This window comes from Diabrotica undecimpunctata, chromosome 3 (genome assembly GCF_040954645.1).
Source record: "Diabrotica undecimpunctata isolate CICGRU chromosome 3, icDiaUnde3, whole genome shotgun sequence".
Lineage (NCBI taxonomy): Eukaryota > Metazoa > Arthropoda > Insecta > Coleoptera > Chrysomelidae > Diabrotica > Diabrotica undecimpunctata.
The window spans coordinates 61,238,984-61,260,954 of record NC_092805.1 but is presented as its reverse complement, the minus strand read 5'-3'; the positions used below and the strand labels follow the sequence as shown (position 1 = coordinate 61,260,954).

The window sequence follows — 21,971 nt, the reverse complement described above, 5'->3', positions numbered from 1 at the left end:
AAATTGCATCAGTTTGTCCACGAACATCATGCTAATGACGATGTCATATTTTGTAAAGAACTACTATCATGCTATTACTCAAGGAATACCCAAAACTGGCTTCTACAACACTACATAAGTTTTGTTCCGAAAAACGATAATCCTCCAATTTTACCACAAGCTCACCCAAAAGAGGCTTTTGTGACTTTCTTGTCTAGAAAGGTGCATCATGAATGCTGAGAAGCCCAAGATAAAGAATAATTAAGGCGGCGAATTTAGGAATAACTGAGAGAAATTGAGTTTGGTAGAGTAGAATGGGCTAGAAATATTCCGCAAAATTTAATAGTAAAACTTTGTCTGGTGTTGACTTGTCATTTACAATAATTAGTAAGATAAATTTCTTTATTAATAAAAAATCTAATAAAAATTTTGTGCCAAAACTTTTACGACATTCGTTAGAAGATAAAATGTTTAAGATCTGTTTTAGTTCAAACTGATTATCCTTTGTCATTTATAAATATGAAATTTTACAGAATAGATAAAATGGAACGGTGCAGCATAAAACGTGATCCTATAAAATTTACAATACACGATACGAGAAATATAACAATATCATATATAAAAAGATTATCAGAAAAACTTAAAAGAAAACGAAATAAATTCTATTTTTCAACAACATTTAAAACAACAAACACATTGATACCTATTTTATCTAAAATCAGACCTTATAATAAACAAAAAAGAAAACAAAATTATATTTTTTATAAAATACGGTGTAATTGCGAAAACTTTTATTTGGGTGAAACATCAAGATAAGAAAATGTTAGAATAAGTGAACATGAATCTTAAATTAAAAATAGAGAATTTGACAGATCTCAATAATATAACATGCATAAGAAAAAGAAAATAGAATTCAGTGAAACGACTGAAGTACAGTCCTAAGAGAAACAGATAGTAAAAAGAAATAAAGAATCTGTTTTTATTATGATAAATGAAACCAACTGCGTCTCAAATTCCTCTACAGCATGTCACTGGATCTGATTACCAATAATAAAACAAGAAATCAGTTAAAAGAAAATACCAGTCTTGGTATGTCAATACCATATCGATGATACATCATTTATGTTTTGAAGTCACCTACATACAAAATTAGTGTTTGACGTTAATATTAAGAGAATTGAACTGTCATGATTGGGTATGCTTGTGTCCTTAAAGACAAGTCATATGCTGTGATTTTTATGACAGAAATTCTCAAGTAAAATTAATTTCCTGTAACTGAATAAACAGAATACAGTCGTGGCAGAAACGCACCTCAAAAATTAACGGTATCATTTTAATCTTATCTAGTTTAAAGTTTATAATATATGATGAAAAGTTTGTTCGTATGAGCACATATTCATGAATGTTGGGAATATTAAGAGGGCTTTCAGACGAGGATACTGTATGCGAGATAGAGAATTTGCGATGGTTGCTGTATCGGATTCACGGGCATGCTCGTCAGTATGAAAATAGTAGCAGTGCAGTTCGGTTATAGTTTTGGATTATGGATGTAGAAGAGTGTATTATGCTGTGGTACATAGTAAATAAAAAGAAAAAGAAACTGAAAAGACGACGTAATTTGTGGGTTCATCCTATTGTAGAATTAAGAGAAACCAAGGGAACGTATAATTTGCTGTTATCAAGATTTATTGCAAGATCCATCGAAGTTTTTTTACTATTTTCGAATGTCTGTGAAGTCGTTTGAAGAACTTCATAAAATTTTGGAAATTCAATTGAGTAAAAAAGGCACAACTATGCGTAAAAGTATTTCATCAAAATAACGACTTTCTATGACTTTAAGTTAAAGTTAAAGTTTATGACTTAAATTTAAAATAAATCTGTGTACTTATCTCCAATTTGTAAATTGTTTACCTCGCCCTAAATAAAAAATGACCGTATTCCTTTCACAATAATGTAGTTTTATATTCGTTAAATAATCAAAATTCCAATTAGCAAACTTTTAAAACTAAACTGTATACGTATGAAACAAAATACCTATGTATTTATAATAAAAACATGTTTATTTCTTACCATATTCATTTTGCTGTACTGCAGTAATGGCCTCAAAATTGTCGCACATTTGCTTAGAAATTTCGACCCAGCATTGCTGCTTTTTGCAGACAAGGATTTGATTATACCAAACAAATAAATTTGTCATTATCAAATACAGCGCGCTCCATTATTTAAGTATATTCAGAAAACACCTTCTTTCTTTCGTTGCTCATTCACAATTATTCGACAGAAAATCGCGCGTCTATGGAATGTGGTGCAAAAGTATTCGTGTCTGAAAGCGTTCATTTAACGTAATGTTTCTTCTGTATCTGGCATACGCATTCAGTCGTCGGCGACAGGAAGGTCCGAGGTACTGAATTCGGTATCTCGCATACTGTATCCCTCGCGCGTCCCGTGTGAAAAGCTCCATTTGAGTCTATGTAATATCTGCGTCTCGGATACGCGTATCTCGGATACAGTATCCTCGTCTGAAAGGGGGCTAAGGAAAAGGGGTCGTATACTCACTCATATCACGTATACTCATTTGTGTTAAGTTGTTATAGGTATTTATTAACACTAAGATTAGGCGACCGGTTTGGCTGTTTACAAGTTATACAGCATCATCAAGCAATCAATACAACCAAAAATCATTTAAAGTGTTACTAAGAATATATTGGACTTAGTTAATAGTCAAATATGTAAAAACATAAAAGGTTTTCAGCAATATAAAATATCAATTAACATAAAAGTGGAATAAAAGTCTAAAAATAATATAAAATTAATACAAAACTGGTTATCTATATAACGCTAAGTGTGTTTAAAAAGACCCAGCTTCAGTCTGATGTTAACTGATGTATACGTTGCATAGTTATTTTATAGATTATACAAAAAATATAATGATACCTACATATCTGTATAAGGAATTATCTCAGTTTATCATTAGTTCGACAATACTTATATTTATTTTGGAGCATACTTATGTGTTCAGGCTACTTGGACTGGGCCACTGTAAATAACCTCAACTGTTTGGTAGAAGAACTGAGTTATGACAAATATTGCCTATGCGTTCTATTGTATGCAACTTGTGTATATCTTTCAACAAAAATTTGTTGGACTTCGTTAAAAGCCATTAAAATAGGTATTAAAATTTTTTTTGGTTAAACTGGTTGTTTTCACTTTGCTGTGTTTATGTTTGTGTATGTATTTGTCTAGAGAGAAAACAACCAGTTTAATGCCTGTTAACAGAGTCCACCAATTTTTTTGGATATATATATATATATATATATATATATATATATATATATATATATTGTTGTACTTTTGAATGTCCATAAGCAATAAAAAACCGATATACAAATTTTATTACTTAAATAAAAATTAAAATTATTGATATTTCATAAAGACACGGGCATATAAATTTTCATCCTGTATAAGACAAAATATGTATTTTAAGTTGTTCGAAGAATTGTTCATTAGGCCTCAGAGACAAGACTTTCAAATATTATCGATAAGAAATTTAAATAAGTCGGTTATTGTGGAATGGATTTACCCGGAATAAAAGTGTATATAGAAAGTGTTGAAACAATAGACCGGGATTTGCGGTGGTTTTTCTCCCCGAAAGATTATATCGGTAAAAGTTTATTAACAAAAGACATTGAATTGAGAAACAGGTATCGTTTGTAGCTATTACTAAGAAATATTTGTAAAGCACATAGATTTAGTTAGAATAATTAAAGAAGGTTGTTTTCTGGAATAACCCGAATGACGTTTTATAGAGAGAGTTGGTTGGTAACGATATACGTCACAGAGGTGGATGATTTTTATTGGTCAATTTTTGAATGCAAGGAGGTTGGTTTTGGCTATGAGATAGGAGAGAGAAAAAAAGGTTAGTTAGTCAGTTTTAGTCGTCCAAGAAGGAAGGAGCTTTGTGATTTGTGTTTGTTGGAAGTTCCGAAGACGTAATTTACCGGGTGTGTTTATTTGCTGTGTAAAAGCTGACCAGTGTGAGGAACGGGGTACAGAGAGATAGAAAACCAAAGGGTATAAGAATATTAATAGCAGTCGAAGCCGGAAACATTTGGAGTTGTAAACAGGCGCGGAGATTGGCTCAAAAGGAGGCTGCATAGACTAACACGAGTTGTTGGGTTGCAGATACAGGGACAGATAGGAGAAAGGTGTACGTCATCTGGACCACAATAGGAGCAGAAGCAGAGAAAGGATTTTTTGTTGTGGGGTGGCCATAGAATTGCAACGGCAGAGAAGGAAAGGTCAGTCAATTTTCATTAGAGCCGGAGTGTGATTTTCATTTATTAATTAAATAAATTGAATAAATAATAGAGACAGTTAATTTTGCGATCACTTAAAAAAAAAGGAATTATAAAAAGAGCTTAGTTATAACACATATTAAAAATCAATGTAAAATAACATTTGGGTCCATGATAGAAAACAACTTCTCATATATTTAAAGTTAGTATATTGCAAATATGACAGGATTGATTGTTATATAAAATTTCATTAAAATAAAGGACATCTCACATATAGTTCAGTTGAAATTCTATGTATTTTATTCAGGTCATATTACCTATCCCGATTAGGAAGCCAATTGGAAAATATTTTGAATCCACGATCAAAGGTAAATAGTACAATTTAAATAGCCTGAGATTGTAATTAATTAATGCTGATTTATTGTGATTAATTGGAGATTAGATCATTTAATAAATATAGACAGGATTTTTCCTAAGCAAGCAATATAATACAATTTAAATAGCATAACAAAATGGCCCCCAACGTGTAAAGCTTTGAAAAATATTTCTAGTTGGCAAATTTGAAAGGATAGGAGTAGACGAGCAGATATTTGAAAGTTTATATGCCGGGGATAGAGTGAAATATTATGTAAAAATTGAGGACATAAAGATTTATATATTTTTTTTAAGATATAGGTTACCATAATTGATTTATTTGTGTGATATTTACATTTGATAATTTTACCATACTTGAATTATTTGATTGATTTTGACATTTGATATTTTACCATTTGATTTATTTGTGGGATATTGAAATTTGATACTCGTACTCAAGAGTTATTACATTTGAACAGGAAAAGTCCCGTTTGTTGCAACAGACCAGTAGAATTTTATATTTGGCGGGGATATTATTGCACAAATTTCAAAGTTTCATATTTGGCGGGGATAAATAATCTAACGAACATGTCGACCACAAGGAGTCAAAGCAAAACGCAAGAAAGGAAAGAGGATAAGATAGAAGAGGAAACAATTATTGATGAAGGATCGGATAATGAAGGAAATGCTACAATAATGGAGGAAAGAAAAGAAACAGGGATGTTAGAAAAATTATTAGCTATGATGCAAATACAGACACAACAAATACAAGAATCGTCACAAAAAATGGATAAAAATCAACTGGAAACAAAACACATAATGGATGAAACAAAACAAACAATGGAAGAAAACCAACGGGAAACAAAACAAACAATGAGCAATATAAAGCAGCGTCTGGAAAACTATGAACAGGAAATTAAAGGATGTGTTGAGGGGATAAAGAAAGAACTGATACAACAAATAGAAGAGATTAATGAAATTAAAAATAATATGAAAGAACAAGAAATGAGAATTAAAGATAATTTGGAGGAATTAGAAATAAAATTTGAAAATGCGCTACAAGAACACCGGAAAGAAACGGAAAGGAGATTTAAACAAATTGCAGAGATGGAGATAAGAGGAGTAGAAAGAAAGGAAGTCATCGTACATAGCACAGAAGACGTAAAAGTACGATTTGGCGGGGATATAAGGAAAATACACCCAGTGCCTTTAATAAATAACATAAAGGAAAAAGTCAAATACATAGGACCGTTTGCAACAGCAAAGGAAACCATCAGAAACCATCTCAAAGAAGAGGCAAATCTTTGGTTTGTCAGCAAGGAAGAAGAATTGGACAATTGGCAAGATTTTGAGAGAAGATTCTTAAATTATTTCTGGGGAAAAATCCAGCAACTACAAGTAAATAAAGAGTTACAAAATGGAAAATACCATGAGAGGATGGGCGTATCAGAAAAGATGTACGCATTACAACTCTATAATAATGCAAAACATTTGCAATATAATTATTCATCAGAACAATTGGTAGAGTTGATATCGCGACATTTTGAAGATACCTTGGAAGACCACATAAATCTCCAAAATTACAAGGACATTGACAGCTTATGTCAATTTTTGCAAATGAGAGAATCACGTAGGCATGAAAGAAGAGAAAGAAGACCGCAAGAAAATTATAGACAAAGAGAAAACCAAGAATATAGAGATAGAGGTCAAAATTTTAGAAGAGATTATACAAGACGAGAATTCATACCTAGACGGGGATATGAAAATAGACCGAACGGAAGAGAGAACTATGAACCCAGAACCCAGAGATGGAATGAAAACAGGGATCGGGAAAATCAGAGTAGAAATAACCGCCCATACCACGGAAACAGATACAATAACCCACGGAATGAACAGGAATCTCGCGGTAACCGATACGGGAATGATAGACCAAAAGAGAACAGAAGAGAAATAAATAATATGCAAAGAGAAGAAAATGAATATGAGAGAGAAGATGACGGGAGAGAAAACACAGAAGAACAACAGGCGTGTTTTCAAGAAGGCGCTCACTAAAAACGAAGAAACAAACAGGAATTTTTTGTCACCCCAAGGAATTTATTAAACTGGCAGGAAACAATGAAAAGAGAAATGGAGTTAATTTAAAATTTGTGGATGGATTTATAAATGAGAAACCAATTAAAATTATGATAGACACAGGCTCTGAAATAACACTGGTCAACAGAAAATTAATCGAAGAAGTAAATTTAACAAGTCTAATTTATAAAATACCTAGGGTGAATTTAGTGGGCGCAAATAAACGGACATTGGCAACAATAAATGAAGGTATACGAGTAATGGTACGATTGAAAAAAAATATGTATGCACTTCAATGTGTAATAATGCCGAATATGTCACATGACATGATTGTAGGCGTTGACGAATTAACGGAAAAACATGTAGTGATCGACTTCAAAACCAATACGATGAAAATAACAAAGGAAAAAGAAGAAGAACAGGATAAGGAACAAGAGAAACAAATTACGGACGAATCAGAGAAAGAACAAACGGTGGAAATGAACCTGGCGACGAAGAAAGGAAAAGGAAGAAAGAGGGGAAAAGGTCTGAAAAAGATCAAAGAAAAAAAAACCTGGGATTCCTCAAAAGATGAGACGGGCTCAGGAGAAGAAGATGGAAAAATTTTGACAAGAAATGAAAGCAAAACTTGGGATTCCTCAAAAGAAGAGACGAGCCCAACAAAAAAAAACAAAGGAAAATGAAAAGGACACAATGGAGACAGTGGTGTTTGAAGAAGACACGGAGTATACGGTGAATATGTGCGAAAAATTTGATGGGAGAGACAAAAAATTGATATGTGGAGAAGGCAAAGAAAATGATTTGCGTATAATTTTAAGAGACTATGAAACGCTGATAAATGAGAAAAACCGAGTGGCCACAAAATACGAGCACTCATTTGAGGTGAAAAACTTAAGAAATTTTCGATCGAAGACTTATCCAATTCCTTATAAGTATCGGCAAGAAGTAAAGCAAGAAATCAAAAAAATGTTGGAAGATCAAATCATTGAGAGATGTGACTCACCCTATATTAACCCAATTGTGATAGTGAAGAAGAGCAGTGGAGAGTTAAGACTCTGTTTAGATGCCCGAAATATCAACCAACACACAGTATCACAATATGAATCACCGTTAAATATCGAGGCCATTTTTGGAAGAATCACGGGATCACATATTTTCTCAAAAATTGATCTAAAGCATAGTTTTTGGTTAATACCTTTGGCTGAAAAGTGTAGAAACTACACTGCCTTTTCAATTGATGGTATAATATACCGATTTAAGGTAGTTCCGTTTGGATTACAAAGCGCCTGTGCAGCACTTGTACGAGCTTTGCATACCATTTTGAATCACCATGAAGAGTTCATCGTCCATTACATCGACGATTTATTAATTTTTTCATAAGATATTCAGAGTCATGTGGAACATATCAAAATAATTTTGAAAGAATTGGACACAGCGGGATTAAAACTAAACATTGAAAAATGTCAATTTTTTCAAAAGGAAGTGATTTATTTGGGTTTCAAACTTGACACCGAAACTGTAAGTCTAGCCGAGGACAGAGTAAAGCTCATCGACGAATACCCAAGACCAACAAATCTAAAAACATTGCGAGGGTTTCTCGGTACGATAAATTATTTCAAGAAATTAATTCCCGATTTAAGCCAAAAAGAAATTCCTTTATTAAAATTGTTAAAGAAAGGGACAAAATGGAATTGGAAAGAAGAACAGGAGGAAGCTTTCAAAATATTGAAACAAGAATTTGCTAAAGGAACAAAAATATATCACCCTATTTACAATTTGCCGTTTATACTCCGTACGGATGCGTCGATACAGAAATTTGCAGGAGTGTTGTCGCAAATACAAAACGGCCAAGAGGTTCCGATATGTTTTATATCTCGAGTGACTAAAACACATGAGAGAAAATACAGTGTCACCGAGTTGGAATTCGCCAGTGTACTATTTTGCGTAAACAAATTAAGGTTTTACTTATTGGGAGCTAAATTCACCATCGAAACGGATCATGCAGCATTGATACACATCATGAAGAATCGATTGGTAAATAACAGAATACACAGAGGCATTCTGCTCTTACAAGAGTATGATTTACAATTTCGATACATCAAAGGGAAAGACAACATAATAGCTGACGCTTTAACACGGGACGAAGATACAGGAAAAAAGGAGACAATTACATTACATGTGGGATTGAATATATTGACACAAGACGAAGGGATATTTTCGTTAAATGAGATAAGGACCGACCAGGAAGGCCTAGAAGAAAGAGAAAAGAGAAGAGCAGAGCTAGAAAACGAGATATTTTTTAAGAGAATAGACGGAAAGGAATTATATTTAGTGACACCGACATTGGCAGAAAGAATCATCAAGAAACTACACGAGGAAAATGGACATATTGGCAGTAGAAAGGTATGGCTTGTATTTAGGGAAAACTACATCAGTCGACAAGATTACCGCATTGCAAAAGAGATCACAAAGAAATGCGAAGTATGCCAGAAATACAAGAGCAGGAATTTTAAAAACGAAAATATTGCAAAGAGCATTGTATCCCGGAACAACCTGGACATTATAGCCATCGACATGTTAAGCGATCTAATTGTGACCACGCAAAGGAACAAGCATATTCTGGTGATGGTGGATGTGTTCTTAAAATACGTAAAATTATATAGTTGCCGCACCACAAAAGGGGAAGAAATATTGAGAAAAATAGACAATTTCATGCTACGGTAGGAACCCCAAGAAAAATTTTACTAGACAATGCAACGTACTTCCGAAATGATCGTTTCAAGGGACAGCTTAGAGAACGGGGAATCGAGACGAACTTTGTAAGCATCAGGCATCCCCAAAGTAATCCTTCTGAGCGATTTATACAAGAGGTAACGAAATTTCTTCGCATTGCAACGGATGGTCAACATCGGCGATGGGACAGAAAATTGGGAGAAATAGAGATGTACCTAAATTCCATGCCAAGTACAGTAACGAAAGAAACACCAGAATACATAATGAAAGGCGTCATGCCGATAAGACCGTGGAAAGATCCAGAACAAAGAGAGTATCGACAGGTTATAGAAACCGTTCAGAGGAGATTAAGAAGAAGCAATGAGAAATACATCCAGAGACAGGGTCATAATAGGAAACGAAGACCAGTAACTTTCCAAAAGGGTGACAAAGTAATGGTAAGAGCATTAAGAGTGTCAAATGTTCAGACCGGTATTTGCGCAAAATTGATGCCTGTTTTCGAAGGGCCATACATAGTAAACAACGAAGATGGAGTAAACAGCTATGAGTTGAAACATATGGATTCTGAAAAGATCAGAGGTATTTATAATATCCATGATGTATATAAATATCACGAGTGAAGATTTAAATTTGCATAAAGTAGATAGTAGGATAGGATAATACGTAGCATAAGTACAGCTAGCATACAGGAAGTGCGTTTAGTTTGCCTCGAGAAAATTTAGTTGCATAAATTGATAAATTTTATCGATTACAAAGGCGGGGATTTGTTGTACTTTTGAATGTCCATAAGCAATAAAAAACCGATATACAAATGTTATTACTTAAATAAAAATTAAAATTATTGATATTTCATAAAGACACGGGCATATCAATTTTCAAACATCCTGTATAAGACAAAATATGTATTTTAAGTTGTTCGAAGAATTGTTCATTAGGCCTCAGAGACAAGACTTTCAAATATTATCGATAAGAAATTTAAATAAGTCGGTTATTGTGGAATGGATTTACCCGGAATAAAAGTGTATATAGAAAGTGTTGAAACAATAGACCGGGATTTGCGGTGGTTTTTCTCCCCGAAAGATTATATCGGTAAAAGTTTATTAACAAAAGACATTGAATTGAGAAACAGGTATCGTTTGTAGCTATTAGTAAGAAATATTTGTAAAGCAGATAGATTTAGTTAGAATAATTAAAGAAGGTTGTTTTCTGGAATTACCCGAATGACGTTTTATAGTGAGAGTTGGTTGGTAACGATATACGTCACAGAGGTGGATGATTTTTATTGGTCAATTTTTGAATGCAAGGAGGTTGGTTTTGGCTATGAGATAGGAGAGAGAAAAAAAGGTTAGTTAGTCAGTTTTAGTCGTCCAAGAAGGAAGGAGCTTTGTGATTTGTGTTTGTTGGAAGTTCCGAAGACGTAATTTACCGGGTGTGTTTATTTGCTGTGTAAAAGCTGACCAGTGTGAGGAACGGGGTACAGAGAGATAGAAAACCAAAGGGTATAAGAATATTAATAGCAGTCGAAGCCGGAAACATTTGGAGTTGTAAACAGGCGCGGAGATTGGCTCAAAAGGAGGCTGCATAGACTAACACGAGTTGTTGGGTTGCAGATACAGGGACAGATAGGAGAAAGGTGTACGTCATCTGGACCACAATAGGAGCAGAAGCAGAGAAAGGATTTTTTGTTGTGGCGTGGCCATAGAATTGCAACGGCAGAGAAGGAAAAGTCAGTCAATTTTCATTAGAGCCGGAGTGTGATTTTCATTTATTAATTAAATAAATTGAATAAATAATAGAGACAGTTAATTTTGCGATCACTTAAAAAAAAAGGAATTATAAAAAGAGCTTAGTATATTAAAAACCATATTAAAAATCAATGTAAAATAACATTTGGGTCCATGATAGAAAACAACTTCTCATATATTTAAATTAGTATATTGCAAATATTACAGGATTGATTGTTATATAAAATGTCATTAAAATAAAGGACATCTCACATATAGTTCAGTTGAAATACTATGTATTTTATTCAGGTCATATTACCTATCCCGATTAGGAAGCCAATTGGAAAATATTTTGAATCCACGATCAATGGTAAATAGTACAATTTAAATAGCCTGAGATTGTAATTAATTAATGCTGATTTATTGTGATTAATTGGAGATTAGATCATTTAATAAATATAGACAGGATTTTTCATAAGCAAGCAATATAATACAATTTAAATAGCATAACAATATATATATATATATATATATATATATATATATATATATATATATATATATCATGAATGTGTTGCTTGTGTGAGTCCATTTCAAAAGGAAAAAGAAACAATAAGTTAGACTTACTCACAATCAATTTAATTTAACTAATCGGACGACCGGTTTCGCTTTCTATAATATGCAAAGCATCTTCAGGTCACGATACAAAGTTAAAATGCTGAAAATAATAATCCCATATTAGGGTGTTGTCTAATAAAGATAAAACATAGGTAGGTGATATAAACTATATAAATTACAGTAATTATGCCAATATTACATGTCTGTGGTTTTATAAATGAATAAAATGTTTAAGCAGACAAGGTAAGACCCACAAATTGGTAACATAGTCTATTAAACTGTAATGAATTAATAAATAAACAAATAAATAAACATTACTTACATGCCGGTACTCTATTAATTGATGGTTGAAAAAACATGGTTCAAACTATCTTGTATTGTTGATTGGAGAACTCAGGTCAACTATTGTAATTGTTTAACAGTAAACGGGAAAGTTCTTGAGGAGACAGATTTTATCCAATGAAGTAGAGATAGGTGAAATGTATTGTTTGTTTGATGAAAGTAATGTTCTATACCATTAAGTTCTTTAAAGTTATTTATATTTATTCTGGAGATATATTTATGAAATGTGTGTTATTTATTGAGATTTTATGTTTTGTTTTGGAAGGTGACAGTTGTAAGACAATGAATAAGAATGGATGTACAATTTGTGTGGGTGTGCAATTATATAAGCTTTTAGTTATCAAATTTCTTTGATAAAGTTGTTGCAATATCTGGCAAATTTTGTAAAGTCAAAAAATTTTTATGTTAAAATTAAATTAAGACACTTTTACACACACAGAAACACACAGAAAACACTTAAAAAACGGGGGACGAAACAGACATTTAATTTAAAAGGGGGAGTCTTTTAAAAAGAACTACATTTCTTACTAGGAGACAATGAGTTTTTTTATGCTATATATCAGATTTTAGAGATAAACTTGACAAATGTAGGTTAAAGTGTGACAGTTCTTCTTCTATTTTTAAATGCTGTAAGTTAAGTTATCTAGTTTATGAAATAAGCTGATATTAATAAATGTCTAAAATTTTTAATTTTAATTTTAGATATCAAAGTTATTTGATGTGTTAATATTGGCATACTTTAACAAACTTTAAATAATTGATTTCAATGTAACAATATAAATAATTGTAATACTTATTCTTGGATAACTAACTCAGCTTAGTCAAAGTTACTTAGTCAAAGTTACAAACTTTGACTAAGCTGAGTTAGTTATCATAGAATAAGTATTACAATTATTTATATTGTTACATTGAAATCAATTATTTAAAGTTTGTTAAAGTATGCCAATATTAACACATCAAATAACTTTGATATCTAAAATTAAAATTAAAAATTTTAGACATTTATTAATATCAGCTTATTTCATAAACTAGATAACTTAACTTACAGCATTTAAAAATAGAAGAAGAACTGTCACACTTTAACCTACATTTGTCAAGTTTACCTCTAAAATCTGATATATAGCATAAAAAAACTCATTGTCTCCTAGTAAGAAATGTAGTTCTTTTTAAAAGACTCCCCCTTTTAAATTAAATGTCTGTTTCGTCCCCCGTTTTTAAGTATTTTCTGTGTGTTTCTGTGTGTGTAAAAGTGTCTTAATTTAATTTTAACATAAAAATTTTTTGACTTTACAAAATTTGCCAGATATTGCAACAACTTTATCAAAGAAATTTGATAACTACAAGCTTATATAATTGCACATCCACACAATTTGTACATCCATTCTTATTCATTGTCTTACAACTGTCACCTTCCAAAACAAAACATAAAATCTCAATAAATAACACACATTTCATAAATATATCTCCAGAATAAATATAAATAACTTTAAAACACTTAATGGTATAGAACATTACTTTCATCAAACAAACAATACATTTCACCTATCTCTACTTCATTGGATAAAATCTGTCTCCTCAAGAACTTCCCCGTTTACTGTTAAACAATTAAAATAGTTGACCTGAGTTCTCCAATCAACAATACAAGATAGTTTGAACCATGTTTTTTCAACCATCAATTAATAGAGTACCGGCATGTAAGTAATGTTTATTTATTTGTTTATTTATTAATTCATTACAGTTTAATAGACTATGTTACCAATTTGTGGGTCTTACCTTGTCTGCTTAAACATTTTATTTATTTATAAAACCACAGACATGTAATATTGGCATAATTACTGTAATTTATATAGTTTATATCACCTACCTATGTTTTATCTTTATTAGACAACACCCTAATATGGGATTATTATTTTCAGCATTTTAACTTTGTATCGTGACCTGAAGATGCTTTGCATATTATAGAAAGCGAAACCGGTCGTCCGATTAGTTAAATTAAATTGATTGTGAGTAAGTCTAACTTATTATTTCTTTTATATATATATATATATATATATATATATATATATATATATATATATATATATATATATATTATATATATATATATATATATATATAATTTTCATACAACAGAAAACATAAACAACATTTGTCAAAACTCAGCTCTTCCAACAAACAGCTGAGGTTATTCACAGTGGCTCAGTCCAAATAGCCTGAACGCATGAGCATGCTCCGAAATAAATATAAGTAATATCGAACTAATGATAGACTGAAATAATTCCTTGGCTTTCATAATATTCATAATATCATATCATATTCATAATATCAAGTTTCATAATATTTTTTGTATTACTTTTCCCTAATATTCATTTATAATATCTGTCTAAATTGTCAGTACGAATGAGGCAGATAAAATTAAGTGATGAAAAAAATGTTGTATTTCTCATTATGGGTTGAGAACGATTTCCGAAGTGGAAATTGAAACGTCAATAAACGTACTTTAACCTTTAATTGTGGCTTATTTCCATTTAAATAGTAATTAATTAGAAATGAAATGCATTTGTGAGAAAAATAAAAAATGATCACTGAGAACGCTTCTCGAAAGTAATGGAACATGATTTTTACGGTCTGCAAAACGCAATATAGCGCTTCATAAGAGGTCAAAGAACGGAGGTAAAGGAACTAATAGAACCAAAACACATAGAAAAGGATACGTGGATTGACTATCTAAAAAAGCTCTATGCAGAGAAAGAACAAATGATTGTATAGCAGCAATGATAGAACAATTAACAACATTAATTAATAAAATTATTAAACACAATAAAATACCGGAAGAAAGGAGAACGAGCGAACTAATTCTAATATTTTTATTTTTTATTTACTACGAAAACTAGAGCTTTTGTAGTGGATGATCGTGTACAAATGCAATATTCGATATAAAGCAAATTACTGGAAAATCACTAGAGTATAATAGATCAGCATTTCTGTGTCTGATTGACCTAAAGCGTTTGACAGAGTAAGACTCAAAAATGTAAGCCATCTTCTGTAAAACAGAGAAGTGTCAATCTCATCTCAGAAAACTAAAACAATAGTAGTCAGCAAATAACTAACCAGATGTAAAATAGAAATTGATGGCATCAGTATTGAACAAGTAATGGAAATAAAATACCTGGTAATTACACTATCTAGCTATGGAGACCTGGACAAAGAAGTAAGAGGTCAAGTAAAAAAAGCAAATAGACTGACAGGATGACCTAATAACACTATTTGGCGAAACAGACACATTCACACTGAGATGAAGTCAAGAATTTATGAAACCAGTAAAAGACCAATAATGACTACGTCTGAGAAACAAGATTCGGCACAGCCACAGTACAAAGGCTACTGGAGACGGCAGACATTAAATTACTAAGAAAAATTACAGGGAATATGCTGCGAAATAGAAAAAAAAAGTGAAGACATTAAAAGAAAATGTAACGTACAGTGTATAATTGAATGGAGATAAAATAGAAAAAAGAATGGAATAACATCATAAGCATAATGGGGGAGACCAATATCGTCAAAATAGCTAGAGATAAGTCGCCTATCGGTAGAAGCAGTATCAGACAACCGCGCAAAAGATGGAATGACAACCTTCTATAGAAGTATTAATCCGCCAATGAACAAGCAGAATTGCTTATAGAGAGGAAGAATAAAAAGAAGAAGAAGAAGAATAAGAAGAAAAAAAGAGGAAGAAGAAGAAGGAGAAGAAGAAGAATTAGTTGTATGCCCTCATTAATAATCTGCACTCTTTAATACTGTGTGAGTCTATGTCAAGAGAGTAACCAGTGATGTCAGTGTCTTTGAAAGTAAGTGCTTAAGTTATGCTTCCGATGCTGATCCAGGATATAATGTTAAATGTTAGTGATGGGGATATTTAGATTTATATAGTGGTGAATAAAACAAAGCAAAACTGTAAATGAACATAAAATTGTAAATAATTTACTGCAGGTCCTAGTTCAAACCGGAAGTATGTTGATACAACAAGGATAGGTAAGTTATTTATGGGTGCACATTTTCTGTTTGTATTTTATTATTCTTTGTTTTGTAGAAAAAGTCAATCTGCAAACGTAAACAAGAAAATTAAAACATAGATTTTTACCTAATGTTTATCGACCGTCAAGTGTAAGATTTTTTGGGCCCTGTCGTTTATTTGCTATACACGTACGATATACTTGTATTAAAACATAATAATATATCCACCATTGCTGACAATACTGCCATCTTAGCGGTAGATGACACTATCAAAGAGGCAATAAACAAACTACAAAACAGCAGTTAACAGAATACATTTCTGGACAAAAAAAAATGAAAAATTAGGCTGAACGAAAATAAGTCTGTACACGTTAACTTTACCAATAAAAAGATACAAAATATACCAATTACAATTAATAACAACCAAGTAGGTACCACATCCAAATACGGCAAAATACCTAGGTATAACATTAGATGCACAACTACTATGGAAAGTTCATTTTAAGAAAAAAAGGGAAAAACTTAAGAACATTAAATACAAAAAAATATTGGACCAAAGAAAGTCATCTCTATCAATATACAACAAGCTTTTACTTTATAAACAAATACTACAATCTATTTGGACTTATGGTAGCCCTCTCTGGGGGTGTGCCAAGAAAAGTAATATAGAAATATTTTAGAAATTTTGAAACAAAGTATTGATAAATATTATAAATGTTCCTTGGTACGTAAGAAAGAGCTCCATGTTAACATTACTGCATTATTTATCAGATTGGATTAAGAGAAAACCATGGGATAAACACTTGATTTCAAGCAACTTTGGTAATTTACGATAGATTAAAACTGCTGATTGGTCATTTATGACCAGATGGCGATCGTAAATAAACAGAAAAGAAAAAAAAAGAAACTAAAACCAATAACCACGATGAACAAAAAATAATCTTTTGTATTGTAATTCCATCCCTTACGAAACATTTGTTTTCGAGTAATTGGAGACCACTTGAAAGAGAAGAATTGCTTTAATTTTCGTTTTTCATTTCTTTTACTGTAATTTTTATTCTCTTATTTTTATTTTTACAATTTGGATGATAAGAAAACACAGAGTTACACAGACAATCAGAACTCATTATTGAAGTAACAATTTCCTTTATAAGAATAAAGTGTCTAATAAAATGTGTGAAATAAGTAACAGTCGATTTAAAATGTAATTAAACTTCTTTCACATTTCAGATAACGAGAGCTGTCCACCTGGAAACACACTCAATAAAATGCCTCGTCTTTTACAAATACGAAATGAGAAGTTTTAGAAAATGTGTACTCCTAGAAAATCCTTATGTATTGACGAAACTGTGCTACCATTTTGTGGTAAACTTAGTTTTTTGTAATACTTTCCTAGAAAAAGATACAAATCTGGAGTAAAATTGTAGACTTTGCGTGGCAAATGGATAAACGTACGCGGTTAAAGTGTACGGTGAAGAAGAGCTGCCACCATCTAAAAAGTCGTTGGCATCCAGAGTGGTTATGGAACTTATGCATCCGCTTCTAGATACAGGGAGAACTTTACATATTAAGGATAATTTTTACACGAGTGTTCACTTAGCCCATAATTTGAATAACAGGAAAACCCACTTAGTAGGAACATTACGAGTTAATAGGAGACATAATTAAAAAGCGGCAGTCGATTCAAAATTAAAAACAAGTGATATGAAGTATCTACCGAGTAACACAAAAGTTATTATATGAAAATGTAAAGATAAAACTAACGTTCTGTTTTTAATCGCTCAGGATATTCATTCGATGACAGATGTTTAAACAAAACGTGGACCTGTCTTTAAAGTCGATTATATTGTTGACTACAATTCTACAAAATCATTTATCGATGTGTCGGATCAAAAGTGTGCGTATGTGCGTATAAATCCCCTGTTCGACGAAGTATACATAAATTTTTATTGTACATTGGCTGCTGAATTACTAAGAAACACGGCAATTGAAAACTCCATCGTTCTCTAAAAAATATATTAAAAAAGAGGAAATGGGAAGGATTTTAGTATATCGTAAGAATTTTTCGATCCGTAAATGAAGAGAATCAGCGATAAAGAATGCAAAAACAGGGTACACTTTCTGTCAGACATATGTCATTACTACCGCATATATATATATATATATATATATATATATATATATATATATATATATGTATATATATATTGTTATGATGTATTGTTTGTTTGAATGATGAACAATGAGTATTTTTAATAATATAATATATAGGGTTTTTATCGCGGTTCTCAAAGAATTAGTTTGTAAGTACTTTTTTAAATTATCTTTATTAGATCTACTATGAAACACAAATATATATCTAACCTAGCCAATGTAAATTTAAAATAAACTATCTTTAAATTGAAATTTTTATGAAACTAATTAAATTCTATAGACAATGTAAAATTTAAACAAACTATCTACAAAATTGAAATTGTTATGACACTAACTAAATTATATTAACAAAATTTTGTACCTTTCTGTCACTGAATGCCTAAAGGAACTGTTTTCCACTATATAGATTATAATTACCACTCAAATGTCTTCTTCTCAGCTTCGGTTATCCTTGTTTTTGTGAAATTACTTTTTCCAATTATCAGCTTCCACCAATTTAAGATATTTTTCTTCACAGCATTTATAAACCACCAAGCAAACTAGCAAACAGCATTTATATTTATTCTTCTTTTCTATATACCAATATCCAGTCACCAAATATATTATTTAATTTTAATATTCAATTAATACTTCTTCCATTATCATCATTTATACATAACATAATATTTAATCTTCAATAATATTTTCTTTATACTGTTTCTTATCTTGATTTAACTCACTATATTGAACAATTGTAACTGATTGACTGACTCTAACTAATTTTCATACTAAAACTGGACTAATAGTAACTATAACTCACAACTGACTGACTAACTTAATGGACCTTCTTACTAAAAACTTTCTGACTGACTGACTGACTGACCTTCTGAATCCAAATCACCGGGTATTTATATCTTTTTGGATGTTCCAGAATTATCTGGTAAGAAATCATGTTCGATTTATTCCATTAAACACATGTCTGAATTTTCTGGAACAAACCATTTCGCAAACAAGGCCATCTCCGGTGATCTAGAGAATTCCATACTTTTCTATTAATGATTTTGTTAACATTTAGGCTTTTCAGATCAGAATAAACACTTAAATCAGTAAATATATATAAATTAAACATTTTAAACTAACATTATTATTATAACCCCACTTTATATTCCTAATTATTTAAAATGTCACTTGGAGAGTATGTATAGTTGGTTGCCTAGTCACATGGCTCACTTAAATATATCTACCACATTATAATTACTAAAATACAACTTTTTACAATTATTATATGCTAATTTCTTAAAAACGCCCTCACATAAATAATTTTTATATAATTCTCTAGTATATAATTTATTAAATTAACCAAATACTTTTAATATCTAATATTATCTAGTAGTGTAACTTATAAATTATTTTCTATAAACACCAATCATAATAATATATATATATATATATATATATATATATATATATATATATATATATATATATATATATATATGTGTGTGTGTGTGTGTGTGTGTGTGTACATAGAAGAAAGTGTTTCAGTCGGATAGAAAACCCATATCAAACTAGTTTGGAGCTTAATGTGTTAAATAATAAAATATTCTATAGACCGACCCATCCAATGATTTTTTTGTTTAGAATACATTACTCCAGCTAAATAAATAGCTAAATAGCAAAAAATATATAAAAAAAAACTACATCGCTGACACTAGTCATCTGGTCACTTTTCCGCGTATAAAAAAAACACGAAACAATGTTAAGAAAACATCCAAAGATGTATAGAAATTTTTGACCTCTCTTATTTTCATTTATGATTTAAAATTTTCAAAACAAAATTTAATAGGTAGTCTTCTTCCCTTTTTTTTTCTTCTCCTTTCCTGTTGGTAAATAGTTCATTCAAGGTTATAGCAATAAATTAGAGATATATTTTTTAATTTTATTCACTACATAATAATTCAAATTTTTTCTAAAATAAGTTTTGTTTTATTCAGGCAGCTTTTATTAGAAAATAAGAGAGCAGTAGGAACATAGATTTCTAAAAGCGACGAAAACAAAGCCAAGCAGCTTAAAATCATCTCGAAAGGAGTGAGCTACAACCCCAATTTTACATTAAGCAAAGAACAGGCAGATTTTGGATCTCCTTCGTAGCGGCAGCGTTGCTCAATTTTAAAGATACTTATTTAACGTAGGACTGCGCAGGTTACAAAGAACTTGTTTAGGGAGACGATTAAAGTCCTGAGACAGTGGTTGAATTCAAGTACTTCCCAGTGAAGATCAGGATCCAGGTCTTCATTCCTGAGACAAAAACCAAAGACACACAGATGATTATCACGCGTCTTCAACATCTTAATTCGATACTGAGAACACAGAACTAGTCCCTGTTAAGTAGAACATTAGAGAAGAGGGCAGCTCATGCCTTTTTTATAGATAAGCAAATCTTGCAAAAATCCTAAGAAGAACTCCAAAGCTTACCATGAACTACGATGGTTCAGATTAACATCCAACATAGCAAGGTAGCCTCAGCAGTCCTGGTAGAGCTTAAGAGAACGTTTAATATTGCCCTTGGGTTAAATCGAGAATTGATCTACAGTAGATCTACTGAAGTTCCCCAGATCTGCCTGATTACGAGAAGGAGGCTAGAGAAATTTGTTTCAGAGGTCTGACGACAGTAAGAGTCAAGATCGGGGAAAAAAACAGACCGACAGAGGTTATTCTGGGCTCGGCCATTTTTCCTTCGGGCGATTTAGCAGCGACAACGACCAATGAAGTGAAGAAGCTGATGAGACACTGCAGACAAATAGAAATGCACTGTTGCTTATCTACTGCGGCGCCAACGAACACCACAGGACCTGGGAGAATACGAACACTAGCAAAAAAGGTGAGTTATTAATGAAGTAATTTATTATGACAAATATTTTGGACATATTAAATGTAGACAAAAAAACTACTACGACTACTACGACTTTCATTACAATAGACTTTAATTTCCTGAGCAATTTTATATCCGAATAGCATGTGTCAAAAAAGGAGAGCTGCTCAGATCATAGACACATAGACCATAGGCAAGAGGATGGTAAAAGGCAAAGTCTCAAAGACCAATAAGTCTTATGTTATTCCTACAGAAGACATTAGAGAAACTGTTTGACAGACATAATAGGGATGAAACATTGGTACACACTCCAATACATCAAGAACAACATGCCTATGTGTAGGGAATTAAACCGATACAGCACTCCACAGACTCGTAGAAAAACTGGAATACACAATTAAAAATAAGTTTAAAAATAAATTTTAATAAAAATAATAATAAATAATAAAACTAAAAGTAAAATTAAAGTAAACTGCTTTTTGATTTTCGCTGTCGTCAACTTGGAGGTATTTCCTCAAATTCAAAGAATAAAGAATTTAATTTAATATTAGTAGAAGATTTAACTATAACCTAAATACAAATCGCCCATTTAGATAAATTCCAAAACTTAGTAGTGTAAACTGCGTTACTAAAAAATTTATCGAAATTTTAAATAATACAAAATATCAAACGTCCGATTTAATTAAAAATAATTTTGTACAACCAATTCGTAGTAATTTTAACTCTCAAACTTTAAATTTTATAAGATCAAATGTAAAAATAATTACAATATCATACTTTTGCGAGCATGTAAAGGTAACCTAGTCATTACTATCAATATCAACACCCTTAATA

The 21,971-nt window shown here is 31.4% G+C and overlaps 1 long non-coding RNA gene across 5 annotated transcripts in view; it reads left to right on the top strand.

Annotated features, from left to right (window-relative positions):
• Positions 1-21,971, top strand: part of LOC140435618 (uncharacterized) — a 152,346-nt gene that overhangs the window by 60,214 nt on the left and 70,161 nt on the right. Inside the window, exon 4 of one of the 5 annotated variants that reach the window (XR_011950192.1) lies at positions 20,260-21,146. The exons of 3 other annotated variants lie outside the window; for them this stretch is intronic. This is a non-coding gene — a long non-coding RNA (uncharacterized lncRNA). Of the gene's footprint in view, positions 1-17,362; positions 18,218-20,259; positions 21,147-21,971 lie in introns of those variants that run through there. One more of the 5 variants, XR_011950196.1, reaches the window with a different exon arrangement.